Consider the following 24,715-nt stretch of genomic DNA (forward strand, 5'->3'; position numbering starts at 1 on the left):
CTAACCTTATTCCAAAAAGTGCATAAAGTTTAGGCACTCTACAACTTTCTAAAAGCACATTTAAAAATACATTTTTCATAAGCTTCTCCTCCTGTAACTGAGTTACAGGAGTCATGCTTTTTCAGCCAGGAAGAGTATTATGCTGCTGAATGTGAGCCACACAGAATAAGTTTAAGACTTTAAATAGCAAAATATAGACTAAACATAATATTAAAACACAAATACAGCATCAACTGAAACACAGAAAGGAAAGAGCAGCATAAACTAAATTACAAAATCACTGAAAACTCTGTCTCTACTTTCTGAATTCTAAAATTATGTAAAGATTTCATTCCTCTCACCCCCTTTTTTCAGGCACTTTGACAGGGATCTGAAATGTGTCACAGAGCAGTTCCAGAACAGAGTGCAGAGCTATAATATCAAGATATACTGGCTCTATAGAGCTCAGAGAGCTGTACAGCCACAAGACAGGATGTTAACACTTGTTAGCAGGCCTGGTTAAGATAATTGTAATCTGTCATTCCAACAGAAAATCTGTCTCCCACATCCACTGCAAAACCCGTGTGATGCCAATACAAGCAAGGCAAAACTGGTCAAAATGTGTTGTTCATTTGCAAATGAGCCACCCAGAAATGGTTTGTGCCACTTGCTGGGCAGATGCCCACTGGGGACGCTGCCCACTGAACCCAGGATGATCTCAAACCAGATGGTCTGTCCCAAGGGCACAGACTGACTGAGGAGTCTCCTGACAGTAATAATGTCCTTGCCCAAGACCTGCAGAATAAAGGCTCCGGTGGCCTCATGAGCCCTCAGAACAGTTTGGCAAGGGAAAGCTTTCCAGCTCGACAGTGAGGTTTTACCTCCCCAGAGGTGTGGGAAAGTACAAAGAAGCTGCTGCTCTTTGCATGCAACAACAACACAGAACAGCAATCAGTCCTCCCAGTTTAGTTCACTAGCTTGATTTAGCTTTTCTCACTGGAGATTGGAAGGGAAAAGGAATAGAAGTCATCCTGTGAGGTTGCATCCACAGCAGATGCATTTTATCAGCACCAATGTGCCAATACTCCAGGGCCAGCAAAGGGCTGCAGATTCAGCAGACGTTAGGAAATAGGAATAATCAATCTATTTTCACAGGGATGGCTTTGCAAAGACTATGCTTGCACTGTTTCTGGAGAAATTAGACATTGAAATTATTCCTCTGAACACATACAGAAATAAATGTACAACAAAAACTGACTGATGCAAAAGGCAGGACAACTTCTGGACAAAGGCCATAGAATTCGGTGCAAGTGTTTTAGCTTAGGAAGGTACTTCCAGCAATAAAGCACCAATGGAAATTAATTGCAGACTTTTAAGAGACTGTGCAACAACAGAAGCAAATCTAACCCTCACAACACCTCCTGGGAGTCCTGAGGCAGCAGCAGCTTCTCAGGTTGTTCAACCGTGACAGAAATCGGCAGCCTGAGCCTGTGCTAATATTCCTCTTGCAATATTTAAGAAGTGTTATGCTACAATCCAGGAGAGACTTCAAAATATTGTGATGTCCAGATATGTTATTACCTAAACAGGAGGTCTTCATGGGGTAATTTGAAAAGTAATGCTTTCCAAGAACAGAGTTCTATTGCTGTATAAACCAAACAACTACCAAACGGCCCCAAACTGTCAGATTTGCTTTGAACAAGTTTTTAACCATAGGAGTGAATAGGGACAGAGACAGGAAAGCCAAATAACACCCAATGTTGATCAAGCCTAAATACATACTTTTGGTTTGCCACCATTAACAAACATGACATAAATCAAATTTTCTTCTGTCTAATTTTTTTGATTCCTGGACTTAGACTGTGAAGTGCATAAAATGGTAAGTGTGGGTGATTCCAATGTGCTGCAGTTGTTAACCATAAACTGAACTTAATATTTAATACAGTCACAGCTGTAAGAATCCCTCAGCATGTCCATCCAGCTGCTCTCTCCACTTCACTGCAGTGCTCAGGTCCCCCAGTTGTCCAGCTTGCACGTCAACATGTGCATATGCTCCAGCCTGGAACTACCTACATCATTTAGTTCATAAATAAATTTGAATGCAGATGACAGGCTCTCCCATGAGACAGCATGGGAGAATGCCATGGCAGATTTGGGAGGTCTGAGTTTTTTCCTGGTTTTATTTTCTTTGCTTGTTTGGAGTTTGTTTTGTTGGATTTTTGTTTGTTTCTTTCTTTGTTTTTGTTTTGGTTTTGTTTTGGGTTTTTTGGTGGTTTTGTTTATTTCTTTTAGATTGTCTTTTGGTTTGGTTTTTTTTCCCCCCAATTGATTCCCTAAGGAGTATCCCAGTCAGTTTGAAATCCAAAGTCAGCCTACACAAACTATTTCAGGAGTTACTTTGCAGCTTTGTGATCCATGTCCACCCCAACACCTATGGACTGTGCAGGCATGTGATCACAGGTTATGCCAAACAGCATCTGAGTTGGCCCATTAATTAGAAGCTTGGATAAACTCTGGTATCCTACCTAGTGGAAAGTGCAACAGGAGAGCCACAGGTAGCTGGAGTTCTGCTTTCTGGTAATGCCCTTATATCAAATAAGAGGAGTCTGTGCTTTGGGAATTGTAATTCCCTGCTGGACAGAGGGATAGCACACTCGAGACCTATTTCCAGAATTTAAGAGGCACATCAATCCTGAGTTAGCCCACTGCACAAGGATGTATTTCTACCCCGGTGCTGAAGGTCTCAGAATAATGGCCCATTACGGAGATACATTGAGGGAATCACTCACTACGTGCTCCAGGAAGGGAGTGGTCCTGAGAGCTGGGGCAGGCACAGAATGGATGGCTTGGGAGTGGGTGAGGGGTACGTGTGTGCACTTTTATTCTGCAGGTTGAAATACAGATTAAAAAAGGCCTTTCTTAAGATTTTTGGTATATAAAATGAAGATTAGACAGAAAAAATCCTAGCTGGGGATTTGAATACCTAAACACTGTAAAGGAATGTTCTATTGCAGCCCAAAATTCCACATTTCTACAAAATATTTTTATAGGCTTACTCAAAAGTCTCAGTTTTACTTTCATTGCCTTCTAATCTTTTTTTTTTTTTACTATGAATATGTATTTTTTAGCTGGTAATTTGCATTTATCCCCTAAAAACTGTTAGTGAAAGGATTTAAAATTGTTTTATATGAGATTAAACTATAAAAAAAACCCCCCATAACAATCCAAATGTTCCACCCCCATGCAACCATGACAAAAATTATCCAGGGTTTGCTTTTTTATTGTGGTTGGGGGTTTGTTTGGGTTTGTTTGTGGGTGTGTTTGGGGAAGGCTTTTGGTTGTTTGCTTGGTTGTTTTATTTTGTCATTAGTTTTTTTTTTTTTTGATGTTGGTAGGAAATGCAGTATAAACATCCATTTATATCAGATTCATAATTATGTATTCAGGTAGAATTTCAGAGAGCTTTGAATCAGCAGAGATGGCAGTATTGTGTAGTCAGACATTCTTTATACACATTGCTATATAACAACTGATCATAACACAAAAGAAAGTTATTTAATGCTTTGGGGGTATTTTACAAGAAATAGATACTCTTGTCCTTTGCACAAATAATATGCATGTGATGAGCCATTCTTCCTGATTTTGATGGGGTCAACATGAAAGCAGCAGCAAACAGATGCACTCCCTCCCCAGAGATGGAGTGCATGTCAAAATGATCATGCTGAGACATGCACTGGCTTTTCAAGCTGCTTGAAGCAAACTTCATGATGTGTAGTCTATAATACACGGGCAGAGTTCAATGCCAGTGTTTCCCCTACCTGTAACCTAATAACCTACCCATAACCTGTAACCTAACCTACCTATAACCTTTGTATTTGTTACACTCTGAGACCAGGCTGATCTAACAGACGCCTGCTCCTACCTTCACACCTAGGGGAGCCCAAGGAGATGCCTGCCATGCTCAAAGCAACACACTGATAACTAAGCCAGCTTGATTATTGCTCATGGAAGCACATATGCTACCAGCCCTCTAGCAGACACAGGTATTGGGGTTGCCTTCACACCTAAGGCTGTGAAAAGTGTGCCAATCACCTGAGAAAGAATCTATCAGCAGTCACCTGGGAGCAAATCCATCCTCATCAGTGCAAACAGGCTGAGAGAAGGGCAGGAGGCAGCCTGGCTCAGCTCACACTAACACACTGCCCTAACACCATTTGCAGCAATTTGCAGAGCAGCACTCAGACTTTCTACATTTCTCTCCATGTTATGTCACTGAAGCCCAGTTATCAAGCTCAATTAGCATCCAGAAGGCTGACATTTTCTCCATCTGAGAGAATCCTCCTCTGCCTTCCTTCCACGGGAGGTGAAAAATGCACAGCTGCAGTTTTGCTCTGGACAGTCCTTTGGTGGCACTTGGCTGACACCTGTCGACACTGTCCCACACTCAGCCACGACACAACTGCTTCACTGATGTTTTTCTCCATTCACTTGCAATTTTTAATTATTGCTTGAAAGCTGTTGAAGCTAAAACCATGCTGCAGAAATGCTCTGCGTTGTCAGCTCTGCTCAATGGCACTTGCTTTAGGACATCTGTCCTAAGTTACCCAGTGAGTTAAGCAACAAATTAAGTAGTTATCCAATTTTACCAGCTGCATGAAGAAAGACTAAAGAAGGATACACCACCTGGCCCACTACTGAGGAAATGCAATTTCCCTCTGACACCTTGCTCTTAGCTGAAGGAGCCCCAAATTAGCAGAGGTGCCCAGGAGAGGTACTTGCCTTTTCCCCTGGAAGGTGATGTGAAGAACTGACTTTTGACACCAGCATGGAGACACTATTTCTTCCTCCTTATGAGCTTCCAGTTTCCTTAACTACTGCAGTTCATTCTTAGTGACCAGAACCTAGTGATCCAGACTGAAGTCAAAGCAGTTTGTGAATGAAATGATGGGGAAAACTACTTTCATTTATGGTGAGATCTATTTACCACTATTTCTCAGTTATTTCCATAACAAAACCTAGATCCAGCAAGGTGCAGATCCACCTGAGGCATATAGTTACATATTGCACTGATACAAAAAAAAAATAAAATAAAAAGATAAAGGCTGTCCCTGGAAAAAAAGAAGGATTTTGAATGGTTTGCAGTATCATCTAACACTGAAATGATCCATGACAGTACTCTTAAAATTCCCCAGGATTTGGAGTTCATTACATATACTGAAGTATTCAAAGAGTAAGCTATAGGTAAATACTAGTAAGACACAGATTAAGCTTTGCAACCTACTGCTCAGAGGCTTTGTAGTCACACTACTAAAGAAATAGGGGAAAACTCCACAGCCTACAATTAGGAAATACAGGAAAAGTCTACACTTCATCAGTGTGGACAGTGCAGTGCTTTGATCAGCCACATCTTCCCCCTGCCAGGTTCTTCTCTGGAATTGCTCCCACTGGGCACCACGTGCTGGGATTTGGCCACGGACAAGCCACTTGTGCAGCAGGGCTGAAACCTGCCCACTTGGGCTCTGAGCAAGACCGTGGCAGGATTGGAGGCTGCACCAACCAGCTGCTTTGCTTATCCCCAGAAATTGCCCAACTATAAAAACATATCTAAGGCATTCTCCCCCTGTGAGATGGGTACCCTTATGGAAAGCTTTGTCTGTTTGCTTATTTGGATTCATATTACAGAGAATATTGCTGCAAGCACTTCCAGCATCCCTGCAGAGCCTGCTTTGCCCTCACTCTACAAAGTAGGAAAACAAACATATCACTCCTGTTTATCAGCCAGAACACTCCAACAGGCTGGATCACTTTTTTGGGGCCAGATTACCATTTATTTAATTTGTCCCTGCTCTTTTGATTTCAATAAAGCCATGCTAAGATACACCTCAATAGTCTAGTCCAGCTCTCAACAGCCCTGAAAGCAGAAACAGGTCACACAAACCTACCCACCACAGCAACCAAATGCTGAGACTTCAAAAAAATGGAGCCACAATATGACAGAAGCAAATGGAAATAAACTTCATTGTGGAAAAAGAATGTACAGGATGAAAGCACTTTCTAGCACATGCAATTTTGGTATCACAATATATGCACTTTCCCAGGGTTACAGCAGAGTGCTGGCTTTTCAGTTAGAAATGGATAGTTTAAGAACCTCTGAAAGGCAGCAACCACTGGAGTACCCACCTGCAAGTAGTTACCCTACACAAACTACACAAGAGAGGGGAGATGGGAGAAGTAACCCTTCACTCATTCAACCTCCCTCACTTCTAATGTGATGGGAGCTCAAGCACTCAGGAAAATAAAATGAGAATTTCCAGGTCACAGCTGTTAAATTGCTACAAAAAAAAAAAATAAAAGGCACAGCGTGGACCCTCAGTCCAAGAAATTTAAAGTTTAAAACTTTAAAGAAAACACACAACAAATAATAATGAAAGAATCTATTTGTCAGAGATGAAGGGGTAGACCACAGACTGTCTCCTCTGTGAAGGAGGTCTCTGCTGAGAGCTTGGAGAAATGTCTCTGAAATGCAAAACTCCAGGTAAATGCAAAGAAAAGGAAAGATCTCATTAGCTACAAGGATCATGCCCTGCTGAGTGTATCTGCACTTTTAAAAATTACCTTTGGTAGAAGTAATATCATAGTTTGAATGACTCAGATTTTCACTACATAGGAGCTTTGCTGTGCTATTACAGCAATATAAAAGCCTTAAAAGTAGTAAGGAATGGTGTCATACTTTGGAGAATCTCTCCAGCTTTGTTCTGCCCCAATTAGATGGGAAAAAAGAAAACCCTGAGTTATAGCTAAGAAGTATTCCAGAATACATAGAATACCTTCGTTACATGAACCAGCCAATTCCACAATGAGGCAGGAAATGTATTTTGGGCATTTATTATATCAATGTTATAGTATGATTTTAGCAGGGACACAAGACTTGCCTTTGGAATAGTTTTCAGGAACATCAGGCTTTTTTGGGTGTCACATAAAATATTATAATCACCACAACAGGAAGACAATCCATTAGTTCCCAGAAAACCTCTACAAGTTCCAAGAGCTGGGTTTGAATCCCAGTTGTGCTCAAGTTTCCTCCACAATTCTCAGAAATTCATTCAGTGGCTGTGCTGCAGCTTGCCATCTCTGCAGATGGTTTACCCTGCATCAGAAATGGGGCTTTTAAAAGAATCTATTATTTGTGTAAGGACTTCAGTTCTCCCCTTGTGGAAGCGGAATGCCTTCTGCCAGGCACTGCAGGTTGCTGATTATTTGGTGTTCTCCCTGTGGATCCTCAAAGGAATCTCATTATAGTCATGTTTGGTGGCAGTAAACTCTCCCAAGGACTCCTACACTTGTAGAGAACATGTATTCTTATGTCCTGCATTTTGCATTGTTTTATTTCCTTTCAGTCTGGGTGTTCCTGATCTTATGAACAACAGAGCATCTGATTGATGATGTAATGTTAAATGGCATCGTTATGGTTTCAGTTACAGCTTCAACAGCACTCAAAGTTCCTGGGTTTGATAAAGTTCCCTCCAAGGGAATGTTTGGAAAATGTACCCCTCAAAAAAAAGCACAAGAGCACTTTGCTTCAGTGTAATTATTCTGTATTTGAGGTATATTGAGCTCTGATTGGGGAACCATAAAAATTACAGAGATAAGAAACAGGATGTCAAGTGAATGGAAACAAAGCTCTGGTGATTACTGAAATGGTGGTCAGACACTTGACAACACTGTTTTCAAAGGAAAATGTGCCTCTAACAGTGAGGAACAAGTCTTTTCAAGTCTTGATTTCCCACTCACAAAGAATCCTGGGGTTCCCAGACCTAACTGGGGCGTGCTGGGGATCCTGAGTGTTTTTGCTCTAGGCCACTGCTTGTCTTCTGGAGATGCTGAGAGAGAAGGATGAAGCTGCCAATAATCAGTGTTTGAAGTAGAACATTAAACAGAGAGAGCCAACTTCAAGGGGCAGAAGCTCCTTGTTCAGAGGCCTGGGAGAGGGAATGGTTCTGAACTTGCCTCTGGTGAAACTGCTTCAAATAAAGCACTACAACAGGTAACATTTAGGTTATTAAAAACAAGAGGTAGACTAGTAATTTCTAAATTACACGTGACCTGAGTCTTAAACTCTCAGCACCTGCCCATCAAATTAAGATTTCAGCCCTTGTACATAATTTAACATAATTACAGTAAAGATATCTAAATGCAAATTGATTTCATCAAACAACGAATACTTCAAGAAGGTTAAGCTTCATATTTCTGAAATGAGTTCTCATTTTTAATGTTTCTGGAGACCTTAAGGCTAATCTTCAGCATTACCAATTATCCACGAGCAGTCGGAAGAGCTGAAGGTATATTCAGGAGATCTTGGAAAAATCTGGACATCCAAAATATTACCAATTGTTGCTGAAAGCCTCACACTAATTAAACCTTAGCTCCTAATCAGAGGAAAATGGAAGTGCCTGTGCAGAAGAGGCAGAGAGGGGTGAGATGGCTCAGCCAGAACCAGGCACCAGCAGGCTCTTGCTGCCTGTTCCACAGCCCTGCATCAGCTTTCTCAGCCTTTCTGAGACATGGACCACTGACAGATCATCACATTCACAGGCTCAGGTTACAAAGGTTATGAAAGAGGTAGGCTGTGGTCTCCTAATGCTGCTTCAGCACCAGCCTGGGATGTTTGACCAGGATTTAGGACCTAGTTTCTCCTCGGGACTAGCCCCACCTCTGCCTGGTGATTTATTCCAGCAGGATGCTGCCAGCACCTGCTTTCAAACTGGTGCCATAACCTTCCTCTACAATCCCTCCAACAGTGACATCAGAGATGTATTGTAATTACTGCATTGCCACTGCAATCAACAGGGTTTTACTGACTTCTATTAATATAATGGACTCCAAACAACACAGATTTGTTTTTTTTTTTATCATGGCAATGTGACATGTTACACTTCTGTCTTTGGGGGATGCACTGAGCCAGCAGGCACTGCATCACTCAAAAATTGTGTCCTTCCTGGCAAGCTCCCATCTGAGGCAGTAACCCAGGAGCATGTCCTTGAGTCCAGGTGTAATCTCTGCACATGTCTAGGAGAGATATCGAAGGTCAGAAGCACTTAGAAACAGCAGAAGAGTTAGTGATTGCTCAGTGGCTGGAAAAAAAAAATAATTAGCCCTGCCAGAGATTTCTAAGGAAATCCTGATGTGTTATGGGACCTATTTTACATCCTGCCTGCTAAAAGGATTATATCATCTATCAGAGGTGGCTGCACTACAAACTTCCTTTTATCATACACACACCAAAGATCAGGTGAGAGGTTTAATAAAACACTAAATGGAACAAAATGCCAAAGAAACAGAGCTATAATTACCTCTGAAGCTTTTTCCTTGCTTAGCAGGAAGCATTTTTATTACATGGTCTTTACATTTTGAAGGCACCTGAGTTCCTCCTGGAACAATGATGGATAAAACAAACAAACCAAAAAATTCACAAGGAAAGACAAAGCTTTCTTGCCAAATCCTACCTGCTTGTTACCCCAAAAGAGCAGAGTTGAGAGGAAGTAGGAAAAAACTTAGTGTGAAAAATAGGTTGCTTTCCCTCCCTCATGGTGAGGGTAAACCAGACCTTTACTTGGAGAAAATTGGCATAATTTCTTTCTAGTCAACCAATTAAAACAGGAGAGCTCCAGAGTCCCTGAGGCTCTGATTATTTCATACTGTGCTACTGCAGACATTTTAGTCACCATGGGGTAAAGTTACCATGATGCATGTCCTTGAGGATATATTAATAGTGAAACACTAGTACTACAATTTAATAGGATTAGCTGAAATTGCTGTAATACATTTTACAGATGGGGAAACTGGGACACAGGCAGACTTAATTTTAAGCAACTAAATCCATATTTTGGCACCAAAGCAACCTGATTCTCAGTAGTGCAGAAGACTTAACTCCCACGCTGCAAGGGGCTACAGGTTCCCAGTTCATTTTTCCTGGAGGCAACACCACACCTCTTTCTAGCTCATATACATTCCTGAGAAGTAAATCAACCCCTAGCAGGGGAGGTCACGACCAGAGCCCAAGCCTGTGTGCATCACAAAAGAGATTCCCACTAAGGTAACAGACCTGCCTTGCAGGAAATTCCTGCAATTCCTTTATACAATCACACCACCTCTGTCTCTCCCTTGACACTGCCTTTTTCTCCTCCTCTCCCTGATCTGTACTGGATTATCTTTCTTCCCCCTGCCTTCAAAATCCATGGACAAATACTTTTCTCCTCTAAACCACGTTTGCTCCATTGGAGCCAATGTTGCTCCAGTGTGAAATTTGGCTCCCTGCTGTCAGATGCTACATTTATTTGTTTTTCCCTCTCTTCAAGTAATTTCTCTTCCTTAATTTCTTTCCTTTTTTTCACTAGTGTTTAGGGATGAGAGCAGCACCCGTTCTCAACCTTGCTAGCAGAGCTCTAAGCTGTTATATTAAAAAAAAAATAAATTGTCAAAGAACACCACAGCCCAGTTTCCACAGCTCCAAACCAAGAGCAAAGCAAGCTTTTTCAGTACTATATAGCAAATCTTACCACCCCCATTACATTATTCATTGGTACATTTCTAGTACCTTAAACTGTCACCATTTGTGCTGGTCCATTTTGCATTGTATTTTTTATTGCATTCTTATTCAGCAAGCTCTGAAAATGAGTTCTGGCTGTTCTCTCTCTGTGCAAACTCCAGGAGAGCTCACAACACTCTGCTGGGCATGCTACAGCACCTTCATAATCATCTGGCTCCTCCTGGTGTCTCTGCTGAATTCTCAGATATCCCTATTCCCCATTTCACTAGGCCAGATTAGCATCTTGTTTTCCATCCACCACGGCCATTAAAACAAATTTATTCTGCTGCAAAGCATCCGTGTCACCCACCAGAGCTAATTTACCTCCTGTGGACCCATAACTGGAGGAGGAGAGTGTTGCACCTCTCCTGGGTTAGCAGCCTCCAAGCTACGGATCCATCACCTCTCACAGAAGCTGACAGCTCCAGTCAAGGAAGAGTTCCTCACCCTTGGATGACCCCCTTCCCTCTCCTCCAGCTGGGACCCTGCTGACCACTGGTGACCTCTGTCAGCAACCAGCTCCTGCAGCAACATGGGTACACCAAGAGAATAAAAACCCCAGTTCCATTAGCACTGCTTTCTGTCCAGGGCTGTTACTAAAGTGAATGCCTGATGAAAGAAATTAAAACCTAGCCTTTTGCTTCCACAGGGTTAACTAGAATGAAATTTGACAGCTCCTCCACTTTAGAAGCTTTATATCCCAGCTGGTTAACAAATGTAGTAAATAAGCTTACAATTGCACTTTTTCCTGTTGCTGTCAACTCTCAGCTCCCTCAAGGTGAAGAGGCAGTAGGTTAATTGTACATGCATTGCTTACTGGCTCCACTGCTCTACCCAGTACTGGGGGGAAAGAAGAGAGGGGGTGGCGGGTCCTGCTGGATCCAGCTCCACTTTTGCCAACTAATTCCCTTACCAGGGAAAATCCTGGGAGAAGACAGCAGGAAACCACTCTCCAGAGGCACAGCACTGCTCTGCCCACACAGAGCAGCCAAGGTCCCCAAAGTTGCCAGGTCCAGGTGACCCCTCACATCCAAACTGCGAGCTGCTCAAACCCACCAACAGCTCTGCATTATCAGCAACCCAACCCTGATGTTTAAATGTATTTATAGTCATGAATACTACACATTACATAAACACACACTCTCCTGTCAAGCAGTGAGAGCTAATCCTCCCACAAAGCTCAAGTAGTGGTTCTAGAAAATGTATATAAAGGTAAATGATATTATTTATACACGTGTGGTAAGTATAGAGGAAGGGGCAAGGGGAAGCCATCCTTGAGGGGAGCAATTAATACACAGTGGTAACTAAAATTATCACAGATAACCTGTCAAATGACAAAAGAGAACAAACCAACATTTACAGCTCAGCAGTGATTTAAGCATGCCTTGCATGTAAAAAGGGTAGGAGTAAGGAACTACTCCAGAACAGACATACCCCCAGTGCAGGAGCCAGCAGCTCCCTTTGAGCATTGCCTTTGCAAAGGTGGAGAGAACAGATGTTCAAGGCCACAGCCACAAAGTCAGAACCATGAGGAGCTGCAGTGGATGAAGGGATTTGACATCACATCAGCTCAGCCGAGTTCCCCCCACAACCCCTCATAGTGCAGCGACCAACCAACGTGCCAGTCAAATATGATTAACAAAGAACAGGCTTAAAAAGTGGCTGAACACAGAAATTCAGCATTTGGAAACTTTCCAGCAGCCAACTCTAATCAAAAGAAATTACAACGCCCGGTACCCCCAGCAGGACGGGGACATGAATCACCCTGCAAGGTCACAGCTGTGCCCAGATGCCCCAGGGATGGTCATGAGCTTCTTGTGGTCAGCCCTGCCCAGCTCTGCAGGACACTGTGGCCTCTGCACCTGGAAGTGCTGCTGTATTTTCACCACAGCATCTTTGTTATCATCTGCCTCCTCTCCGTGTTTTTTTTTGCCCAGTTCCCTGGCATTTATTTTCCCCATTTCAAAAGGACAAATTAGCACCTTGCTTTCCATCTACCACAACCACTAAAACAAATTTATTCTGCTTCGAAGCATCCATGTCACCCACCTACTTTGCCTCCTATGGTCCCATAGCTGGAGAAGCAGAGTGTTGCACCTCTCTCAGGTTAGCAGCCTCCAAGCTGTGGCTCCATCAGCTCTCACAGCACACAGACTCAGGCTGGTCACCCATATAATTATTATCAGCACACTAAAATCAAAAGTTTTCTCAGAAGTACCATGGGGTTTTCATGAGGTGATGCCAGGTTTGAAAGGTTTGTTTTTCTTCTGTTCTACTGCAGCACAACAGGGAAAACCAGATGCCACACAAAGAGGAGAGACCTCTGACACCAGCTTCTGGGACTGTTGGAGTTAAAGGGAAACCTAACAGCCTTTTGTATGCTCAGGGCTCTATCCCATAACCCAGAGTTCATCTCTTCTCCATTCATAGAAGACTTCTGAACAATAACTGAGATTTAATCCTATATGTGTTGATTAACTCAGATTAAAAACTCCATAGCAACAGACAGAGCATTTCTGAAGTGTATAATTCATGCCTTTTATATGAACATGGTCTGTGTTCCTTTAGCAAGGGCTCTTCTAGTTTCACCCACACGAGCTCTCACCTGCCACAGCAATGGTTTCTTTAGTCCTTATTCTAGCCCTGTAGCAGAGACAGAACCCACGGAGTTTTGGAAAAGTGCTGCTCCAACCAAGGACTCCTCAGCATTGCTGTCCAGGGGATTCTCAGTAAATTGGCACTTGTGCATGGCTTTTTTAATTCTAAATTTGTACCAACAATAGCAGAGTCATTATAAAGTACTTAGAGATGTTCAGCAAATTAGAAGGCTGGACTAGATGAACTTTCCCTAACCCTTATAAAGAAAATTCCCTATTCTAGCACAAAGTGCTGCATTGTCTATTACCCATCACATCTCACTATTGCTTCCATCTACTTAAAGAAATCTCTGATTACTTATATAAGTAAAGTCAGGTTCTTTACCTCTTTAATTTACAGAATAGTCATAATAGAAAATGTATATCATCAAATAACAAACAAGCCAATCTATAATGATGAAACTGCCTAAAGAGAAGTCCTTAAATACTCTCAAAATGAAATCTGAACTTCAAACATCAGAATAAGAAGATATATTATTTAAAAACTAATTAGCAGAAAAAAATGTACAGCAGAGGATGATACAGAAGACTATAAGGTTTTCTAAGTTTCTATTTTACCATTAGCATTTTAACAAGAAAAATATCCTAATTTAAAAGAAGATCATAACTTTGACTTTAGCGGCAATGTTATTTGGCAATTTAAGTTGTTCTTTTCAGCTTTGGAAAGAAATTGTGTAGAGTTTGGTCAACAACTTCCTAACATGATTTGAGATACACCCATTAAGACCAGAACCTGATCCAACCCCTTAAACAGCACAAAACTTTTGCACCACCCACTGCAAACCAAATGTCACTGTGCTGTTATCAGAAGTCCAAGAGCAGCTTCAATTATCATGGAAGAACAAATCTCTCAACCAGAACTCTCAGAAACAGAACATGCAGACCCTGTGTGGAACAGCATTATCTATCCTTGAGCTTTGTCACTGATCCGATTCACTGCCGAGGAGAGGCTTTGTTTTAAACACCGTGACAGTTGCACTGTCCTTAACCCCAGAAACACACGCTGACAATTCAGCTCCTGCCCAAGTGCTTTGCTGAAAGAGGCAATACACAAGTAAATTAGTTTTCAGCTTTTCATGTGAAAAGCTGTTAAGTTTTCCAAAAGGCACGAGGCCTTGTTAGAGACACACTCAACACCGAGCGGGGGAAAAGAACTCTGCAGAACAAGAGTACTTCATTTACCAGCATCTACACACGAGGAACACAGGGCTGTCACCCCCTCCCAGAACCGCCGGGCTTTTGTTTTGTTTTTAAATCAGAAGTGATTATTGCTTTAGAAAAACATATACACAGCAAGAAACCATTGCAACAACAGGGCTTGAGAAGTCACACTATACATGGGCTGAGGAGGAGTGTCTGTGTGTGTGTGTGTGTGTGTGCTGAAGCCAACTCGGAGCCCACTGAAGCTGCTGTAATTCTCCATAATGAAGGACAGACAGACACACATCTCGGATACTCTTTTGAAAAACTGCCAGTTTTCATCCTACAAACTGACTGCTCAGCCTTGAGTCCAGGGCTCTCTCAAAGCAAGCTGCTGCTGTTATATCTCAGTGGTTCCTATCAGCTTAAGTGGAGTGCAGTTACTGTCATGAGGAGGGCTCAGGCTCAAGGGCTGCAGCTTTACAGAGCCTCATGTTGTGCTGCTTTTTACCCAGATCTGCTCAAAAAAAAAAAAAAAGGAACCAAAAAAAAAGCCAAAAAAATCCCTGACACTTTACATGAGTCACTGCTTTCCTCCCTAACTGAAGAAGTGCAGCTGAATCCTATCCCCTCCCTGGAAAAGCACAACAACCTTTGGAAACTGAAGTGCAAACTGCAGAAGAAGTTGGTTGAAGGCCGACACGCAGGGCTGCCAGACAGTGTTTCTGGGGTTTGGTTCTCTAACCCACCACTGCAGACGCTGTTTGATACTGAACTTTGGTTTGGACTTCAGTTTCTAATTTGCTACAATGATGACAAGAACAGCTACTTCAAAACAACACCCAAAACTTCTCGATTGTTTCATGCACTCATTTCCCAGCAATGAGCAAGTGCCACCACACATGCAGGCCTTCCTCCCCTTCCTCATCCTCACTGTATTCTGTGTGCTTTCAGTTCATTATTAGAGGGTCAGAAACCCCTGCTCCCACAATCATCATTTGTGAAGCACCCAAAGCATTTTTCTCCTGTAGGATTTGAAGCTCACGTGACCCATATTCTACTTATTTACCTCCATGGCAAAATTCTCCACTTTCATTTGCTTTTGCATAAAAAGGTTGCAAAGGGGAGAGTCTTGATTCTACAATGGACATTGATTTTTCAGTGCATCTAATTAAGCAAATGTTTTAGTACAAAAGGATAGGAAAAAAAACCTCCATTGGTTTGATAGCTGAATCAGGGCCCTGATTAAAAAAATATCACAGAATTTTTGATTTGGAAGGGATCTCTGGAGGTCACCTTGTCCAACAGCCCTGCTCAAGCTGGAGCACCTAAAGCAAGCAGCCAGACCTTGTTCAGAGAGCTTTGAATATCTCTAAGGTTCCTATTAAGAACTGTTTAAAATTGTCTACTCTTTAGGGTGAGCAATTCATATCAGATCGGCACAGACCTTGCTAGGTCATCTTTTATCTTCTCTCACACAAGAAAAGTAGTTTGAAAGTTAACACTAAAACTTCATTGGCAATGATTTCCTCCTAGAAAGACTACAGTGTGAGCACCTAAAACTCCATCAAATAAGTGAAAGATGGCACAAACTATAAATCTGAATGCACTGGGAAAACTCCAAATACTTTTAACAAGACTGCTTCAGAATGAACACTGCCTCAGGATGTTTGCATCACACCACTCTCTGTTTCTCAAGTTTTGTTTTTATGGATTTTTCATCGCTTGCCTCAGCCTTGAGATTCTGTAAAGGAACTCGGCAGAAACTGAATTTTAAAAGCCTTTGTGATTCTTTTCTTTAAAACTTCTAAAAAATCAGATCTCCTTAATGCTGGAACAGATTTATGTATAATTTATGTGTACAAACTCCAGTCACATACCCTGACTTCTGTGCTTCGGGCCAGGGCAGTAACAGCATTACTTTCATTTGTAATCTAGATACACAGAGTAACAATGAAGAAATGAAGTCTGGTGGTATCAGCCAGGGCAGCTGTACACAGAATAAAACAAACAGCACTGCTGTAGCCCTCAGAGCTGTCTCCAGTATAACACTGGAGAACCATGTGGGCTGATTTGCAGCATGGTACAGACACTAAGGATCGATGGCTTTGTAGATTTATACTCTACGGGAAAACATAAGGCCACAGGAACCCCTACTTGCAAATTCATCTCATATCTTGCCTGGTTTTACCATGCCTTGAACAGGATTTCAAAGTTTCCCCCCCTTGATTAAAAAAATCCTTCAGAATGGCAAATTACATATTGCAAGCTGGATGCAAACAGTGGAGCAATTAATGTACACTTAGCTAGGGAGAATCCATAACACCCAAGTCATTCCCTTTGAATCTCAAACAGCATGTGGGGTGCTTACCAATTCTAGTTATCATTGCAGTACTAAAAATAGACCACCTCCCACATTTGCACAGTGATATCTCAGAAGACATATAAATTTCATTAAATTCCAGTTCTAATAATATAACTGTAAGGGCTGAAAAGTCTCTCAGACACTGAAGCTTAGCTGGGTTAGAAACACAGAGAATGGAAGAGATTAAATGGTACACAATTTTTGGTTATATTAAAAAAATTAGTCAAGGCATAAATAGAAATACAATTAAAATGAGAACAATGTGCCATCTGTATCTCAAGGAATTCCAGCATAATACTTTGAAACATTATCACAAAATGGCTAGTACTGATTCAGGGGCACAGTTTAAATATTCAGAAGGAAGGAGTAAACATCCTATGGTCCAGGGACCTCATTTGCAAAATACCCATTCACCACTGCAAAGAGATCACAGCAGGTGATGTGGCAACAAGGAACAACTGGATGCAAGGAAAGAGTTCTTAACTTAGGCCAGGTAACTAAGGCCTGTTCTCCAGCATTTACCAGTTCCTTCCCCGGCACTCTGAGCTCTGCAGGCATAAAATCACCAGTGCAGCAAAACAACTTAAACTTGCAAAGGCACATTAAAGCAGAGCTTAAAAATTGCTAATCAAAAAAATCAAGATTTATGGACACGGGCAAATGTCACAAGTTAATCTAGAGTGCACTATCCAAAGGAGATATTTGATGGGGTCTACAAAGTAAGGAAAATCATCAGTCTTGCACGTGCCAGGCTAGAGAATTGCATGTGGTTCTGATTCAGGTTAAAAAGATAATAGAGGTAAGAGTCACATCCATGTACTTTGGGAGGGTGCAGACCTAAACTTTACCTCTGCTCTAGAACTGCTTAAGCATTTAATTTAAAGAGGTTTTTCCATGTGAGCAGTGGCCAGAAGAGAAGAGCAGTCTGTGGCTCCCCTGGTTCTCCCAAGAACACTGTTCACACACCATGTCTCCACTGGAATGCTGTCCCACAGAGTTTTTCCCAACCAGCAGCCCAGCTGACACTCAAAGACCTCCAAATTCCTTCCCTCCACCCCAGTTACTCCCTAATCTGCCAGAGAGGAGAGCGAGGTGGTAACACATCAACCAAAGCAGGAAACAGAGAGAGGGCTGGAGAAATGCTGTGGTTGCAAAGCAATGAGGTTTCCAACAGAGCAGAAAACCCTTGAGGGAGAGGGAAAGAGAAGTAGGAGACTTGGTGTTTGCTGAACAAACTGCCCTGTTAAGAGGGGCAAGTCCAGGTCATTATAGTTCAGTGAATTACTTAGTTATGAATAAGTTTGGATTTAAAACAAACTCCTGGCATTTCCTTGAAGTACAGCTGATTCTCTCCAACACTGCACGTGGGGGTATTTTACAGAGGGTTTAGCAACAGTTTGATGTGTGGCCTAAATGACAAATGAATAGGTGGAGATGACTCCATAAATCATTTATGAGGCACTACAGCCATTTTTACGCTACCAGAGTTTGCAAAAAAATATTAACAATAAATGAATGTTGATAGAAAGGTTGTGGGAACGTTTGAGTGATTTTATTGTATTTGTAATATACAGTAGTAGTAACATGAAACCAGCTATCAATGTTTAATAAATGTTTTAGCAACACATGTTATAAATTATAAATGGGTGACTATATATGCCATATGAAATATCCATAATGTTTGCTAAGCATGTGCTATAACTTTTAAAAAAACTATTAATAATCAAGTGACTAGAGGTAGAAAAGTTTCCAGACATTGGCAGGAAGCAATTTCTAATTAAGCAAATAAATATTAAAGTAAAGGCAATTGTATTGGTCTCTGCTGTACTGTAATTGTTTAATAAGTCTTTCATTCTAAGCTGCATGCAGATATTGACTACTCCAAATGCTGTCTTTGTAAAAAAAAAACTACATAAGATAAACTTTCCAGTTGTTGTCAGCTGCTGAGCAACTTCGTAATTCCAAACTTCTACCTTTAAAGACAGAATATTTTTTCCCTAATAAATAGTTTAATGAAAGACAATGTAATGATTTTTGTAGAAACCACGTAGGGCAATATCATATCTACTTCCCAATGCGCAGAGATCAGTAAAGCCTGTTCTAATTACAAAAGTCCCTCTCATAAGTGAAAATCTCTGCATTATCATTGGTTCTGAGGGTATTTGGTATACACAGATGTCCACTTATGAGAACACATCAATATCTAAAAGGTGATTAAGTCCAAAGTACTCAAATTTTTCCCTTCTTATGTGCCAGTAAAGGAGAAAAGTCAAAATCCTCCCAGCTGGTAAAACTGTAGCTGTTCTCAAGTTCACCACAGCTCATTAAGGCAGCCTTTTATGCAAGCATGAGACAACTGGTTAAAAACAAACAACATACATTCCCTTTCACTTACATGAATAACCTGATTTTGTAGCATTTTGGGCTGTGGAAACACCCACTGTTCATTACTGCTGGCCCAGCCAGCTGAGAAACACGAAGTAGTTACTACTGCTGACATGGAGACCAAAGTTATTTCTCTTCAGGGAGTAGTATTGTTCTGAAAAATAAAAATAAACGAGCTAAGAATAAGGGAGAACATTTTATTTCTCAAATGAGGGACATGAATACACACATCTGTGCACAGCTCTCTCCGAGCCCTCCCAACAAACAGACTTGCTGTTCAAAGCTGAGCCTGAGCCCCTTAACAGCTCCTGGGTCACATTGTACTTCATAAAACCTCAAGCCCATTACAGCAGTGCACTGCTTTGACTCCTGCAAAATAATTTTCATTGCCCTCTGTAAAGTTTCTGTCTGTATTCCACAGTTAGGAAACACCACACAACACGAGTGTATCATTGTCAAGCCCATCCATTTGCCTCAGCTTGGCCTCTGCCAGCAGCAGAAGAAAGGAATTACTTGAGAGGCTCAATGCCTTGGTGAGGTTTTGATTCATTTTCTGGGATGAGTTTATTCTCAAGGCCTCTTTTTTCTGCCTGCTCTCTCATGGCACCGCTACCCAGAGAGGGAAAAAACTTCTGCAATAACGGGAGCAACTTCATAAAGCAGAGGCTAAATTAGCTGAATTCAAAATATACACAGCAACAGGGAAATTGTTTGCAAGCACAGAATTCCATTCCAATCTGATGCATCGATTGTACACTTACTCCAAATTTCAATTAACCTACTGCCTGCAACAGTACTACACAAGTGCATGAAACTAAACACATGGGTAATTGTTTGCAAGATCAGGTCAGTGATTCATCTACAATATTAAGTTGTTCAAAACTGAAAAGCTTGTGTGGGTATTAATGCCAAGGGCTCACAACTTCCATCTACAATTGCCATCGATGCCTCCCAGTTTGTCTTCCCTTATTCAGTGAAGAACATGCATATTTACAGAATTTAAATGAAGGCTAATGTATCTTTCACATGAAAATTATAGCAGCTCTGTATCCTCCCATCTGGATCAGAGCAGGCAACTCCATTCATGTTCTATTTATGTGAAACCTGCACGGAAAAATGACAGGAAGAGAATCAAAAGGGGAAGGATGACAGAAAAAGGAACATTTTGCACCTGTTCCCTCCAAAAAAAAAAATAAAAAAAATTTACCAGATCTCTGAATTAATCTCTCAGTTTTACATTAGCACAATTTCATTTTGCTCGCCTTTTTGTCCTTAATTTTACACTTCAATATGGCAATAGAAAGTCTTCCAAAAAATGCAGAAATTAAGGTTGTTGTCTCAGAAATGCAAATGTTTCCTGCTACTTATTTTCCTGGTGGTTTTTGTACATGCCCTAAGGTTGCATGAACCCTTCCTCTATAAAACCAGTGGAGTTGTCAGTCCCCATACTGTAGCACTGAGCAATTCCTGGGCAGGAAAGCCTAAGTGAATTCCAGGTCACTAGGAGTAAGGAAAACAAAGATTTCTGCCACTGCCCTACCAGCAGACACTGGGTTTCAGATTTACTCTGTAGGGGCACTGCAATATATGATCACCAATTGCCAGCAGTAACATTTTCATTAACACAATCACTACAAGAATATCAGTCACCTCCTCCTGAAAGAAGGAAAAAAAAAAAACAAACCCAAAATTGGATGAAGATGCTCCCACTGCTGATGGATCCATCTGATCAGCTGTATTTTCTTTGATAGATGGCTATGATTTTTTTCAGCACCCCAAACATGTCAGCAGATTACTAAGGAATAAAATAGTGTCCCTCTACCTGTGATTTTCTCCACAAAATAACCCCCTGGGGAGGATCTGTTTCCCTCATCAATGAAAGGACCATCCCAAGCCTTTTCCTGACTCACAAAGCATTGCAAAGTTTCACTGTAATTTTTAATGTGGTTTGAGAGCATCAGGCCAAACATATGTGACTGCTTATGGTTTTTTATTAAACACAGTGATCTTCACTTACTGAACATTTTATGTGAAAATTAGAGGGCAGTAAACAAACAATGTTAGTGCTTATTGCACTCGTAATTCCCAAACTGGTACCAGGATTTCTGACTAATTTCAGTAAACATTTATTGCATGTTTCAAACTGTTCATCTAATCACACTGGGAATCATTTACTTCTAATAAACCCAAGGAAAAGAAGATAGATATCCAAGTACAGTGGTTTTAAAACAATCTCCCTGGTAGCTCAAAGAGAATACCTTGATGAGTAACTCCTCCATTATATCAGCACCCAGTTGGCAATAAAACCACCTTTTGTTTTCCATGCCTCACTTTTTCCTTTAAAAGACAGCCAGGCAGTTCTCCAGTCTGCTGTGTGTTTCTGTACATGACCTTGTGCAGTGTGAACAGAACTCAAAGCAGATGGTGATAAAGTTGCACAGAAGATTTAAGTTATACCCTGATCTGGAGGTCAATTTTGTTTTCAAGAGCTGCTTCAGCTTCTCACGAAAAACCCATCCACTTCTCACAGAAGCTAATGGGAATCTTTCAACTTCTTTCCACAGGGTCTGGATTTATCCTCAGTTTACTTGGGTGCTACAACACACAGTAAAAAAGGACCAGAGCACACTGCAGCTTTAGTGATCTTCATTAAACACCAAAAAGCAGATTGCAAGCAATGATCTATCTTCTGTTGGTGTATATTCAGCTACACCAGTACCACACAGTCTGAGACAGTCATCACTGCTGAATGAAGATTCCTGAAGCAGCAGAGATCCCCTAGAGCAAACCTGGAACTGTGGCATTCCCACAGAAAAACCACACCAACCACCCTGCTATGGAAACAAATGGCTAGAGAACAGATGAAGAAGACCTTCTAGAAATTCTCCTCGGTTCTGAAAATTACATCTGCATTTCTGACCCTGCCTTCCATCCAAATCTTCCCCAACTAATGACAGAGGGATGGAAACATTCTGTACTTTACAACCACAACAGAGATCCTGACCCCAGTAGGATTTGCCACTGGAAAAGTAGTGCAAAAGTTCCCTGGAGGTCTCCCAAGGTCTGTGCTATGCTGGCACTATTGGATTTGCAGTGAGAGGCTCAGCAGGATAAAAACAATAAGTGAACTAGATTAGATTAAATAGTCGGACATCCTCTCTTTTGAAAGAGAAAAAATAATCTAATTGAAAAAAGAATTAGAAAATAAATGACATACCCTGGGCACAGTCCCAGCAGAAAGTGCTGAGGCTGATCTTTTGAATCCTTTCATTTCTGCAGAAGAGGAATAATTTCACATTTGGAAGTATCTGCTAGCTTCTGGGAAACCAGATTAATTGCACAGTCCCAGTTTCAGGATCAAAAACATTCTGATGTTACAGCACATGCCTTTTTTTTTTTTTTTTTTTTGGATTATCTATCTCTTGCTGTTCAGTTCAGATAAATTTCATAAACTAGAAGCTTCATGCCACTTTTTATTGAAGCTGATATTCCGGATAACTTCAAGACTGATAAGGAGGTTCCTTTCCTATTACTGTTATTACTCATATTTCTCAGGTAGCACCTAAACACCAAGCCAGACCAATGGCAAATTGTGTCAGGCTCTGTAGAGGCACAGTGGTGGAAGTCCCTGAGCCAAGAAGGTTATAAAGTACAGTGCAGGGACACAACCTGGGCTTCAAGTGGAAAAACACGGAGCAAATACCCCAACAACTGTAGCTGCTACAGCTTTTTCTCTCAAGAACAGTGAATGGTTACCAGGAGCATGTAAGCTAAAAGAGAGGGAAGAGGAAGATAGAAAAGCAGATAGGATTTCTTGTCCTATGGATTGCAGGACACGGAATGGAATGGGAGATCTTGGGCAGGACAGTGTGGCAAAACAACAGAGAAAACTCCAATTGCAAGGAGGCTTTTAAGCACCAAGAGGGTCCCTGCTTATCAGCTTCAGTTCTCTCCAATTTTCTTGTTAAGTTCATCCAAGCAGAAGGAAATTAGTGCACAGATCCCAGTGCTCCTGCAGTGCAGGAGTGTGACATGTGACTGTGCACAGTCCTGGGCTGAGGGAAGGACACTGACCACCAGGATGCCACTGCTGTCACAGTAACCCTGTGTGCAGCCACACTGAACTCGGGCTAGTTTGTATTACTGTTACGTTTTTCTTTCTCCAATTCAGTTCTTGCTCTCTCTAGCTGTATAATCTGAAGGTTTTTTCAGAATTCTCAGAACTAGATGAAAAATAGCGTAATTTTTGTCAAAAAAAAAAAAGAGTATGAAATTGTCTTTGCTTTAAATTTTTAACCAGCACTGCAGAGTCTTTGAATAGTTGCCTCAAATTACACCTAAAATGAACCTCTCCTAAGTCCAAGCTTTGATAAATTCTATCCCATTCTGAGCTTTATCCATAGTTCCTCATTTCAGCCAGGGGGGAGGGGGAAAATCCAATCAGTTTGTGAAGATGTCATGAAAGAAATTGCATTGTGTGATTCCTCCATCTGCCTGAGAAGCTCCATAGGTGCTCCAGGCTTCTGGGTGATCACCCAAACAAGACTTCTGACCACCCAGGATTATCTGCTGCATGAGCTTCAGGTTCCTCTAGAGAACAAATAGCTCTGATTACCTGTAATAAACCTAAACCAGACAAATGTTGCCCACTGGAGTTTATTCTTTTGTTTTCATGCTATGAAAGCACAGTGCAGCCAGACAATGCATCTCCACGAGCAAAGCACAGAGGTTGGGCAACACTAGGGAGTGTTTAATGTTAATAATTGGGCTGCTAATGGAATAACCCCTGAAGCTTTTAGTTTCCAGATGCTGAGACCACTTGCTTGCCTTTGCTGGTTAGTTATTCAACCACAGAGAGAAGAAATCCATGCTATGGATAGCACTGATATATAAACAGACATCATTTAAAGCCGTATTTTCAATGAGATTTTTTGGCACTCACTGCATTGAGAATTGAGCACCCAGCCAGTGTCCCACAGGGTCCTTTGAATATTGTAGATGTGCCAACAGCCTTGTGCTTCTAGAACACAAGGCAAAGTATTACAATGGCTTAGGGCTCAGTGTCTTCTTTTCCACTCATTTAAGTAGCTCCACAGCCAGACTTTCAAACCCCCTAATCCTCCTTCCTCCCCACTTACCATGTACCATGAAAAACACCCTCTCCTCTGGGTACAATGCCAAGGTCCACATTTCCCCAAGTATTGGTCATTCCTCAAACCTAAATGCTTGTTTTCTTTCCATATCTCACAGGGCTAAAGCCAAGAAGGTTTTTATGCCCTTCATAATGTAGTTCCTGACCCCACACAAATCTCCCCCTTTCACCAGTGCTGATCAATACAACACTGAGCTTGTCACTGCTCATGTATTTGTGCAAACCTGCTGCTGACCTCATTGCTGTTCCATTCCCCTTTGCTCTACAAACAGCCCCCTTAAATCAATTATTTATCAGATCCACAGGGACTTCAGCAATAATTGCAATGAGATTTGTGGCTTCTGGACCAAAATGAAATCCCATAACGCAAAAACTTTTCTGTTCATACCTCATTTTCCAATTTCTTTTGAAGTCCCTACAAAATAGCCAAACCCTTGAGCGGGCTGAGATTT

Source organism: Lepidothrix coronata, unplaced genomic scaffold, assembly GCF_001604755.1.
Source record: "Lepidothrix coronata isolate B3197 unplaced genomic scaffold, Lepidothrix_coronata-1.0 Scaffold34, whole genome shotgun sequence".
Lineage (NCBI taxonomy): Eukaryota > Metazoa > Chordata > Aves > Passeriformes > Pipridae > Lepidothrix > Lepidothrix coronata.